This window comes from Crocodylus porosus, unplaced genomic scaffold (assembly GCF_001723895.1).
Source record: "Crocodylus porosus isolate Cpor-Errol unplaced genomic scaffold, CroPor_comp1, whole genome shotgun sequence".
In the NCBI taxonomy this organism is placed as follows: Eukaryota; Metazoa; Chordata; order Crocodylia; family Crocodylidae; genus Crocodylus; species Crocodylus porosus.
Window position 1 is genome coordinate 18,328,859 of NW_017728916.1, and position 11,941 is coordinate 18,340,799.

The 11,941-nt window shown below is 41.3% G+C and overlaps 1 long non-coding RNA gene across 1 annotated transcript in view; it reads right to left on the minus strand.

The window, feature by feature from the left end:
- The window catches only part of LOC109311109, a 19,493-nt gene extending 8,563 nt beyond the window's left edge, over window positions 1-10,930 (minus strand). The window contains exon 1 of the long non-coding RNA XR_002101422.1: window positions 10,918-10,930. This is a non-coding gene — a long non-coding RNA (uncharacterized LOC109311109). The remainder of the gene's footprint in view (window positions 1-10,917) is intronic.
- Window positions 10,931-11,941: the final 1,011 nt, after the last annotated feature.

Below are 11,941 nucleotides of genomic sequence, written 5' to 3' on the forward strand. Positions count from 1 at the left end.
TATCCATCAGGGCATCTGGGGGGTGCAAGCAGGGGGTGGGGCCAAGCTGGGCAGTCATTGGGGGGTGCAGGAGCCAATAGGGGATGGAGCTGGGCAGGACAGCAATCTGGGCAGCTGGGGGATTTTATGACTAGGCCAGGACTCACAATCTTTATACAGGAGGAAAGGTTGTTCTCAGGACAGGATGGATGAGCAAGAAAATTACTTGGCTGGGTCTTCTGGAGACAATCTGCATTTGCCAGTTACAACAGGTGTTCTCAGATGTCAGTTCATCTAACCCACAGATAACACTCAAGCCTGATTCTCACATTCAGAGGGATTCCTGGTCTTTCATCAAAGCATGCTGTATTCTTCCAGGACTCATACATCAACTGGGGAGATCATATCCTATAAAAGGAGAGGCATAGAAGGAATACTTATTTAGTATTAAAGGTTGACTCCTTAACCCTGACTCACTCTGGCACCCTCGGGTCCACAGCCTCCCAAAAGTGGTATCACACACCTGTTTAGCTCCTACTTGAAGAAGTCCTGGCATTTACTCCTGAACCAGAGTATTAAGACATTGGGGTTTGAATCCTCCTCTCCCCCTGGGGTTGCTTCTGGTTCCCATGGAGGCTGCTACCCCATTGGCAAAAACTCAGTTCTCAATTCACCTGTCCCAGCTATGTTGCAGTCATTCCTGCCCCTCTCCCCTGGTTCATTTTCTAGTTTTGCACCAAGCAAATTGGTTCTGGATTTGAAAAGTTTAATGTTTTATTAAACTCTATTTTAAAAATTAAAGAAAAGGTAAACTGAAATACATTTCTTTCCTGTGCTATATTCCTTTGTGTCTCGGTGCTTCTCCTGCCTCAGACTGGTATTCAGCCAGTCAAGGTTTTCTTCACAATGGTCATATTGTGATACCCAAAGGAAAATAACAGTTCTGTAAACCCCATAGTTGGGGAAACTGAGGTTGGAGCTGCTCAGCATACAAGTCTTTCATCCAAAACTAGCACCCAATTGGCCAGGGTGTCCAGAACTCTATGCCCCTTGCTCCTGTTCATCTGGATGATGCCTCATATCCCAGCCGAATGGGGGATAATCTGCTAGGGTTTCCCTGACTGCAACTCTCTGCCAATTGGTGGTTCCCAGATGTTGATGCTCAGACAATGGCTTGCCACTGGGCAGTATGCCTAGTCTATGTGCAATGCTTCCTTTGCATGCCATGCCTCCTTTTGCCAGACCTCACAGAAAATTTCCCCTCACTCTCACAAATATTGTGGACAGAGGAAATGGTGAAGCATTGTGCATACTCTTTGACTGTACTGAAACATGCCTTGAGGTAGCCAAAGTCCCATTTGATTGCTATGTGGGACCTGCTGAGGTAGTGCTTTAAATGCTCCTGCTTGCAGCCCAGTTGTCCCATATAGAACTTTGTAAGCTAATGGAGGAGAGGAGAGTTCATGTCCCCAGTGATAGGGGCAGGGACAAGAATTCTGATGACCTCAATGCTGGGAGCCCTAGGGATGTAGTGCCTGCTCTCCACAAATGGAGGAAGAGCAGAGTTGCAGAAAACCCTAGCATCAATGGCACTACCTGCCCAGCTGTTGAGCATGTGAGTGAAGTGGCTTGCAACATGATAGAGTGAAAGCTCCTGAAGTTGAATTTCACAGAGTCTTGGGTGCAGGTAGAAAATGCAGGGGTGGGGAGGGGATGTTGTCAATGGCTCCCATATAGTTGGCGTAGTCAAGCTAGTAGAAACCATCAATGATCTTATGAAGGTCTCCTATGTGGATAATGCAGCACACCTGGACCAGTTGATCTGTATACTTCCACACACCCTGGTTGTCTGCAGGGCTTTTCTTTGTATCAGTCAGGAAACAGAGCTTCACAAGCAGTTTACAGCTTCACGTTCCCCTTACTTTTGTGGCAGTATGGGTTTTATCCACCCCAAAATTCTGTGTTTCAGACTTCCACCTGTCTCTTTCTCTCTGTCTTGCTTGACCCAGAAAGGTTAACTCTGTATGTTCAGATGTAAAACTTCAAGGCAAATGACAGCAATATTGCTTTTTAAGAACAGACAAATAGTCTAAGAGGACCTTTTCTGATTATGTGCAAGCAATTCCTGCCCGAATTAAATACTTGTAAACATATAAGCAACAGCACAATAATATTCAGTCATCAAATAGAAGGCACTGAATTATTACAGGTAGCATCCACATCTTTTGCAAGTAATATCACAGCTTTAGCTTGTGTGACAATCCCTTCCACAAGGATATTGAATTTAATTGCACTTTTATCCTTACTACTTTGTAGTGATCTAACTATTACCTGATCTAGCTCTTGTGTTATTTTTGTACTTCAGCTGTTATAAGAATTAATCACATGAGATATTCTCTAAGCTATGTCTTGATTTGTGGGTAACTGAATTCACCTATTCTTAGGGAGCACTGGAACTCCCACTGGAACTGTGCTGCACAGTGGCTTTGTTAATCTTGCAGTCCCCTATACGCCCCGCTGCTTTTGATTTGGTGGAGGGGCCTTGTCAGCCTCACTGCTTGCTCCTGATGGCTGGGAAAAAAAAAACTCAGTTTTAAATATGCTGGGGTTTTTGCCTCCCATCTGATCACCAGTAAGTGGTGGCACTGTCAGGGCACCTCCACCACTAAGTAGCAGGAGGCAAAAACCATGACATCTTTAAAATCATGGTTTTTGCCACCTCGCCAATCAAGAGTGAGAGAGAAGTGGCAGGGCCCCTCCACCAATCAGCGGTGAGGGGGCCCTGGGGGAAACTGCAAGATTAAAGGAGCCATTGCACAGTGAATTTTTGTCAGTATTATTACACATACAATCGTCAAGAAAGCATTTGAATTTTTAAATTGTTAAAAATCTTACCATTCAATCAGAGAAAATATTTATGTCAAATCACAATGCATTTCATTCCACAATTACATAGAGTTTTGATGGGTTTACTAGAGGTACGCTTTTTTTCTCTCACTCCAAATGAGAGCTTGAGGTGCTTTCAGAGTTGCTTTCAATTAAGTACTGTAAGTCACAGCTGCACTCCAGATTTCCTCTGACTGGTGGATTAACACTTCATCAGGCACTTTGCCAGCCTTATCATACTCCAGACATATTTATAGAAGTCCCAGAACTGCTTTTGATGCATTTGTGCTGCACTTGCAGCTATAAAAGGTCCTACACTAATAAGAGTCAGTTTTCAGTTCTTGCACAGTTCAGTTATATCATAGGAACCTATTACACTACAGATTCTATAAGGTAAAGTTTGCGAGAAGTACCTGGCTCCCAGAAGTAGCTGGTTCCCAGAAATAACTGGGCTTCTATCTTACAATCCATTGAACAAATTAAAAAATAAATATAAGATATATTTGGTCATATTTTGAAGTGGGTTCAGACTGGGAACTGGTCTATACCCATAACAGAATAGAAGTTTGGTGCACATAGACTGGTTTAAAAACAGCAGAACCCAGTCTAAAATTTGCCCCACCCCAACACCAAAGGGCAAGTTTGTGTTTAGTTTGCTACTGATCAAAACTATGCTGCTTATGGAAAACCACATAACTTAGATTGATTCTGCCTTGGGCTTTTTGAATGTCTGTACCTATCCTTGATGTCCATGTTATGGTAGTTGCACCCTCAGATAATTCTCAATCTGTAAACTGTTTTTAAAATTTGGTTGTCTAAAATCAAGTGTGGACTTAGTTCATCAATTATTCTAATAAAATGGACTTTCATGGTTTACAATAGTAGCTTCAAATACTCTATATCTTTTATTCACAACTAAAAGTGCTTCTGTGCATATGTGCTCTCTGAGCTGATCAAAAGAAGCATATTTTTTTCTTTAAGGTTGAGACAAACCTACAGAACAAGGACATTGATTGCTTTCCAGTTATGGTAGATAAAGGAAATCCAGTCCTTATGTGTTAATATCCTGAATTTTATTCATTTGTTTGTTTTCAACTAACAAAATTAGTATATTTTTGATACACCTTTTTACAGATTTGATGTTATGAGTACACATGGTACATACCATAGATAAGGGAGAGTTCAAATTTCTAACTAAACTCCCTTTTTCAGTGCAAGTAAAACAAATTTCTTTTGGGATTCAGTATTTCCAGCTTTTGTCACACCAAAGAAGTTAACTTTTTTTTTTGACTTCTTACATTTTTAAAGTTTGAGCAAAATTAGTTTAGACATATTTGGATTATACACATTGAAGTATATGAAAAATACCATATGTTCCAATCAGAGATTTTTGCACTGAGTTACAGTAATACAAAAACAGCTGAAGGCAAGCTATTAATCTTGGATCATTTTGTAGATGACAGAGATCTAAGGGATTACTGAGTTCCAAGTTCCAAGAAAATTGGTTCCATAATTTTAAAGTTAGCATGTTAATCGGAAATTTGAATAACATGTTTTGCCTATTATTTTTTAAAAGAATATTACATTAAAATATGAATAGGCAAAATAATATCAACCACCAAAGGCAATATACAACTTTAGATTTAAATCAATGTAAAGATGTATAGGACCTAATATAATAGACATTCCAAGTTTAGAGAAGTTCTAGTAATTGGCTATGAGACACTGAAGCACAGTAAACTCTCTGTTATCCAGCATCCCCGGGGTAAGGGGATTGCTGGCTATGTAAAAATTCCAGGTATCTGAATTAACCTGTGAGGGGTTTTCAGATAACACAGGTGGGTGGGGAGGTGGCCACATACAGAGCAGCCGCAGTGCAAGTTGGTGGGTGGCAGCAGTGCCCACTGTGTGCGAGCTTTCCCTCACCCCATTCCACATCTGGCTGGCTGGCCAGAAATTCCTCTTAATAGAATATCCAGTTAGTTAAATGCCGGATAACAGAGATTTTACCGTATTTTAGAATGTTTGAATTCCAGACTCACTTGTGAAGCAATATAGCTGCTGATGTGAAAACAAGCAGACTTTGGACAGTAATCTCTGTGAGGAAGAGATGGTTTCTTACATGCATATAATCCAGAGACCAAAACCAGACACTTTATTTACCAGGAAATCTTATTATTACTATATTTCCTAGTGAATAAAGTGTCTGGTTTTGGTCTTTGGATTTTATACACAGTGTAGATAGATATCAAATATCTATATATGTGAAGAGATTGATTGATCTATTCTGTATATAAAATCCAAAGACCAAAACTAGACACTTTACTCACTAGGAAATATAATAATAATAATATTTCCTGGTAGATAAAAGTGTCTGGTTTTGGTCTCTGGATTTTATATACAGGATAGCTAGATAGCTAGATCTAAAATCTTCATTCAGCTTTCAGCAAAATATGAGAGTCCCTCATAGAGATCATCCTGCCAGCAGCTCCCTTTCTTTTCATTTATTATTATTGGTATCACAATAGCAACAAATAGACACTTTACTCACTAGGAAATATAATAATAATAATATTTCCTGGTAGATAAAAGTGTCTGGTTTTGGTCTCTGGATTTTATATACAGGATAGCTAGATAGCTAGATCTAAAATCTTCATTCAGCTTCCAGCAAAATATGAGAGTCCCTCATAGAGATCATCCTGCCAGCAGCTCCCTTTCTTTTCATTTATTATTATTGGTATCACAATAGCAACAAATATAGTAATAATATTTCCTAGTGAATAAGGTGTCTGGTTTTGGTCATGAAAGTGTGACCTCACAGATCCTTCTTACAGGATTTCAGTCCATTATATTTTGGTCCTTCCTGTGGTGTGCTACAGTAGAATATTGTATTAAGTGTGACCAAGTATATTGTTGGTTATTTGAGCTTACTTTTTCTTCTCCTTTTGTATTATTCAGGGTATTCTCTTCTCTTACTTCCCCCCCCGCCTCCCCAATATTACTTGATATTGTTCTCTATAACAATGGAATGCTTTTAAAAATGTTTGATTCTTTTTGTCCTCAAGGGAAAATCCCATAAAGTCATAATTAAAAATACAGTAGGTGCATAAAAGCTTGTCTGATTTCTGTGTATTCTAATCACTCTGGATATCTCAAGCCCTTTATTTAAGAAAAAAAGATCTCCCTAGGAGCTTTTGTGTAAGGTAAGGGCAGTAATATTGTCACAGTAGGAGATGAGGGCCTGATAGATTTTGATAGTGCTGAATGTGAAGCATTTATGTTTTATTTTTATATAATTGTACTATATATTGCTTTGTGCATAAAGAAAGGGTTCCCAGCATGCAGGAAAAAAACAACTCTTTTCCTATTAAATGAAGCTTTTAAAAAAATTTAAGGTCATTTATAGTAAATTAAAGTTTGGAGAATCTCTTTGACTGGATATAATTTATGCTTTCAATTTGTTATCTCTGGGAGCAACACAAATGGTGAACTAATTATTGAACAAACAGATATATGATGTGCAGCTTGTTTCAGCAGCACTAATCTGGGAAATTATTCAGAGACTATTTGTCTCATTGAAGGCCAGGGCCTGCAAAGGCTCTGTAGACACATGAGTTCAGAGCTCCTCGGAGCAGTCCTGTAAAACAAAATGACACTTATGAAAACCTCTTCTGGTCTGAGAGTTCACTTCTGCAAGGGACTGAGGACTCTAGTTATAATCTACTAGATCAAGTAAGTAAGCAGGTTCAGGCCCCAGTTTAAAATGTTCTTTCACTCTGGCTTGGTGATTTGAGATGTGGAGTTAGCAAACTTTCTATATGCTGATTTTGCAGATATTCATACCTAAGTAACTTTAGTTATGTAGGTAGCCCTGTAAAGAGAAGTTTATGCAAAACTGTTGACATCTTGATTCTCTGGTGCAATTAAACAGCTGCACTAGGAAGAGGACATTAAAGTGGGAAAGCCTATAGTGCCTAACCAAAACTCGTATATAAATCAAAGACAGAAGCCAAGGTAGAACCACAAACACCAAATTCATCCTGTGCTCTGGCTGCCTATCTATGTACTGCTACTTTCAACATTATGTAATTTGTAAAAACAATAATTCACTTTATTTGTTAATATGATATGTCCAAAATTCATCAAGTATTTAAGTATGTGCTTAATCTATCCCTTGTCAGCAAAGTGCTTAAGCTTGTGCTGAATAGAGTTGGACTGCTATATCAAGACCTCTTTGAATCAAAATCTACTTGGTCATTAATATATTTAGCTGAAAAGTATAGTAAAAACATGTAGAATCAATAACAAGGACACAAGATGCTGAAGTTCTAATTAAATACCACTTCTGCTATTTTCCAATTTTGCTGCTTTGCATATCAGTATAAGCTGTATGCTCTTTGAGCAGTAGCTTTAAACAGCATACCACAAGTCATTTAAGAATAGTTCTTCCAGCAGGAACTGAAGTTAAAAAGGATATTAAAATTTAAAAATCCTACATTACAGTTTAATTCAGTCATGCTTGGTTTATTTTATGTACCAATAAAGGGTCTGAAAGTGAGATATCAAAATAGTTGCCTTTATAACATATAATTATTGGTTGATTAATACCTGGTGCAGGCTTGCAGGAACAGACACATTTTTGTAAGGCAATAAAGTCTAATTTTGGATAATATGGAGTTTTTTTAATGTCTTATTGGTCAATAAACCATAATCCTACATCTTACTGGGTTATTCAGTTCTTCTATTACAGAAATAACAGTCTTTATCCTGTATTCCTAATATCTACTTTGACCAGTAGCAGAAATTACTGTGCGCACCCCTGCAATTTCTAATCCACTCTACCCAGTTCTCATCAATTATTTTTGCTACTAAATGTAGTGCCACAGATAGGTATTTTATCTTTTTGCTACATTCCCACAGCCTGCGGACTGTTGCTTTGAAGAGAGTCTTAAAAGCATTGCTACTTAATGGTACTAGCCAGTGCATCTGCTCTAATCCTAAATTTTGTTCCAAGTTATTTTAATTCTGTTTTAACAATGATTTTCATAAGCTTATAGTAAACATGAAAGAACCCACAGTGGTTCGGGGTTCTCTCCTTCCGTTTTAACTTTGAAGAAATTCCAAGGTCAATACTATCTTCTCATTAACATTACATGGCTTACTTTTTCTAAGAATAAAACCCTAAATGTATTATAATAAATTAAACATCTAGTAACCAGTTTATATTCTACATTAGTATAACAAGGTCTATGAGTATTGTTTATTTGTTTGGAACTAGCAAAATTAGTATCTTTTTGATATATCTTGTTATGGGTACAGATGGTACATGCTACAGTTAAGGGAGAGTTCAATTTTTCTAGCTAAACCTTTTTTCAGTGCACATAATGTTAACAAACAAATTTATTTGGGGATTCAATATTTCCAGATTTTTTTCACAGCAAAGAGGTTAATTTTATTTTTTCACTTCTTATATTTTTATAGAGTTTAAGCAAAATTAGTTTAGCCGTATTTGAGTTCCACACATCGAAGTATATGAGCAATACCGTATGCTCCACATATGTGTGTGTATAAAATTAATAAATATGACATTAAGATGATTATAGTACTACATTGCAAACATTTTTTGAGGCATTGCTTAGGCCTCTGTGGTTTCTTCACTTAGTCCTCTAGGAGTCTGAATTGTATATTCAGAATTAAACTTTTCCTTAACTATATTAAGGATGTGGACACCCAAATTCATGGAGCTCTTTCAAAAAGGGAGCAGCTAGTCAGTTCTGTTAGATGTGAATCAGCTAAGAACAATTCAAATACAACACACCTGCTCCAACTTTAACCCCGGAAGAAGGAGTTGCTGTCCTTTGAAATGTTTCCCTTTTTTAAAGGGTTCCAAGCACTTGGGTATTCATACATTAAGTCATGTAGTCCTCCTTGTGGTGAGGTATAATCAAGTCACTTGATTTTGAGAGAGTTTTTTATAAAGTTGTTAGGGGCTCCCTCCCTTCCTAACAGGGGTAGGTGAGTAACCCACAAGTCACTCACCAAGTAAAACCCAAATGCCACTCTTTATTATGAAGAAAAATCAATAATACACACAGAAATCATTACAACAAGCTTCTGAGCTGCAAGCATGTCAGGCTGGAGGAAAGGCACTCCACATCCTCTCCCCTGTTATTACCTAGTAGGTCTTGGGAACCCCATCCTGCATCCAGGGTGGTAACGCTGCCTCCTTTGTCAGGTTCTCAGGCTTGTCTGCCCCAAAGCAGTTCCCCTTGGGACCCGACTCTTCCCATCTTATGTACCTTCCCCCCCCCCGCCATTATCTTCTCCAGGAGAGGGAGTTCACTGCCTTTTCTGGGATTAGAGCCAGCTGTTATCTCATTTTTTTGCAAGCAGTTATTTCTTAAAATTAGAATTGCTATCTTGGCATTCTGCTAGGCCTGGGACTTTCCAGGGCAGAGGGTTGGTTTAGGGCAGTTACCCTTTTTTGCATTAGCAAGCAGCAGCAGATGCATTAGGTCATAACCTCCGGGTTCCGCGAAACTGACCCCCCCCTTCAGGGTGTCAGGTTGGCCTCCTCCCAGAAGCCTCTCCAGGCGAGGCCTGGTCTGGGCCTGACAAAAGTTCCAGAAATGTGTATGCTAGGTCAACGCTAACAAGGTACTCACTATGGTGATACTAGACCTGTGAACTTGTGGTCTTAATCTAGAAGCTAGATAGAAATCCAAGGAAGAGTACAGAGCAGGGCTACAAATTCTATCTGTACTTAGAAGTCTCAATGTAGAATTCTCTTTATAGTCTTCATAACCGGAGAACCCTGTCCCCTGACTGTAGCTCCTTCCAGTGAGCTAACTGGAAACTCCAAATAGCCATGTTGTGACACCAGAGAAATGAGCAGTCAGTTGAAAATATTGGAAGTCTCCACTGTGTGATGGATCTTACATTCTTTCATAAATGTCACTCATTTGAATCAAACCCTCTGGTTTAGTCTCAGTAATTCTTTGCTTTGCATTTTTTGTGGAAAAATTTCTGGTCTTGTTTGCTTTTTTCTGTGTTTCTTTCACTCACAAAGAAAATGGTAAAGTGAACTCCTTTTCCAAGCCACTATATGTTTCTTGCTATTGCCTTGAACTTGTCTGTTTTTTCAGGCATAAATTTCAAACAATATTGGTAAGGATTTCTTAAGGTGATGTCTTTTATTAGCCCACCTACACAGTTGGGGTAAAGTTAGTCAAATTATTGCATGCAAGACATTCTTCCTCAGGTCCTTCATTCAATTTGCATTCATTGTCCAGAGTTAGTGAGAGACTTTCAAAAAGCCAGGGCTTGAATTGATTCAATCTTTGCAAGTTAGTCTAACCTGCCTAAGTTGAACCAATTTGCAACTACATAGATGTTCCCTTAGGACTGAGGAAACGTGGGCATATGCCTGCAGTTGCTCAGGCCCTGGCAGTTACCCCGTTGTCTGCTGCCGATTGCTTCCTCTTTGCAGCAAGCAACAGAATAAGCTCCCTTCTGCCCATCCAGTGATGTGTAATATCACTGGATACCAGAGGGAGGGGGAACAAATCTCCTCCCTGCCTAAGGGACCCTGCTGACTGGTGTCTGGCCACACCCCTGCCCTGTCATAGCAGCCCCTGTCATGGTATCAGGGAACATGAGCCCCTTCCTGGTGGGGGGCGGTCACACTGTGGGGTAGGCAGAGCTGCAGTGGGCTATGTGTGGTATAACTGGGTTTCAGAGGGGGTCAAAACCCTTCCAGCACTGCTCACTATGTGCCCAGGGCAAGTGGTGTAATAAGTCTCCTTCTGCAACCCCTCCACTGGCCAGAGGGAGGGGATTCCAGAAGGGGCCTAGTTCACTGCTCTCCCTGGGCACAAGAGTGAGTGGAGGCAGCAGTGGTGTTGGTGGTGGTCAGGGTGGCCAGAACCTATTGCAGTCCCCTGGTGATAAGGAGGGAATAACCGCCCTCCCTACCTCTCACCTAAGGGGCCTTGCCAGCTGGTCTCTGGCCCAGCCCCCATCCAGCTGCTAGAGCGGCAAGGGAGAAGCAACCATCATGGGGGCAGCAGCCACTGTCATGGTTTCCCAGAGCATAAACCCCTTCCCAGTGAGAGGACTGTGCTGTGGAGTGGAAAAAACTGCTCTGGCTCCCTTTAAGCCCTAGTGCTACTGAGTACAGTCTGCTGCAGCTCTGCCCACCCCACAGCATGGCCCCCAAGCAGGAAGGGGTTCATGCTTTAGGAAACCATGATGGGGACTGCTGCTCCCATTAAGAGCCCTTCCCCCTTGCCAGTCCAGCAGCGAGGTGGGGGCACAGCCAGACACCAGCTGTCAGGGCCCCTTTGGCAAGGGGCCGGGAGCAGATTTATTTCCCCTCCCTCCAGCGTCCAGCACAGGGTGCAGCATGGGGCCCCAGGCAGGAAGCAAGCATAGGAGGTGGTGGTTGGGGTAGGCAGAAGCAGCTGTGGTCCCCCAGAACCACTGACGGCAGAGGCGGGGAATAACCCTCCTCCCTGCCCCCTCTGCCTCAAGGGCCATGCCGGCCAGTGTCTGGCCACACTCAGTCCTGCTGCTGCAGTAGTGAGGGGGGAGTGCCCAGCAGATCCAGCTCAGGTTCCTGCCAGTAGGACAGGGAGTAGGGAATTAAACCCCTCTCTGTCCAAGGCTACTGCTAGGGCTGGCCAAGCCCCCACCACTGGAGCAGCCAGCATGGAGAACTGCAGGTCCATGCTGGTGGGACAGGGGAAGAAGTGGGGGATAAACTTCTTCCCTGTTCCCTTCCTCGCCAGAGGCTGGCCAGACCCCTGCACGTCCCTGCCTGTCCCTGCTCTGGTTAGAGAGCAGAGAGGCAGGGCCATCCATGTTTGGCTGGAGCAGAGAGCATGCCAGGATGCTGGGGGACTCTGATTTAACTTATACCAGGAAGGGGTCTGGGACGGACACTGAATAAATTGGTTTGAGTTCAATCAGTCTGATACGACAATCAACCAGGTTTACATCAAACCTGTTTCAGCCATTTTGAAACTGGTTTATGTGCACTGAGTGTCTGTTCTGATACAGATTTAAACCAGTTTCT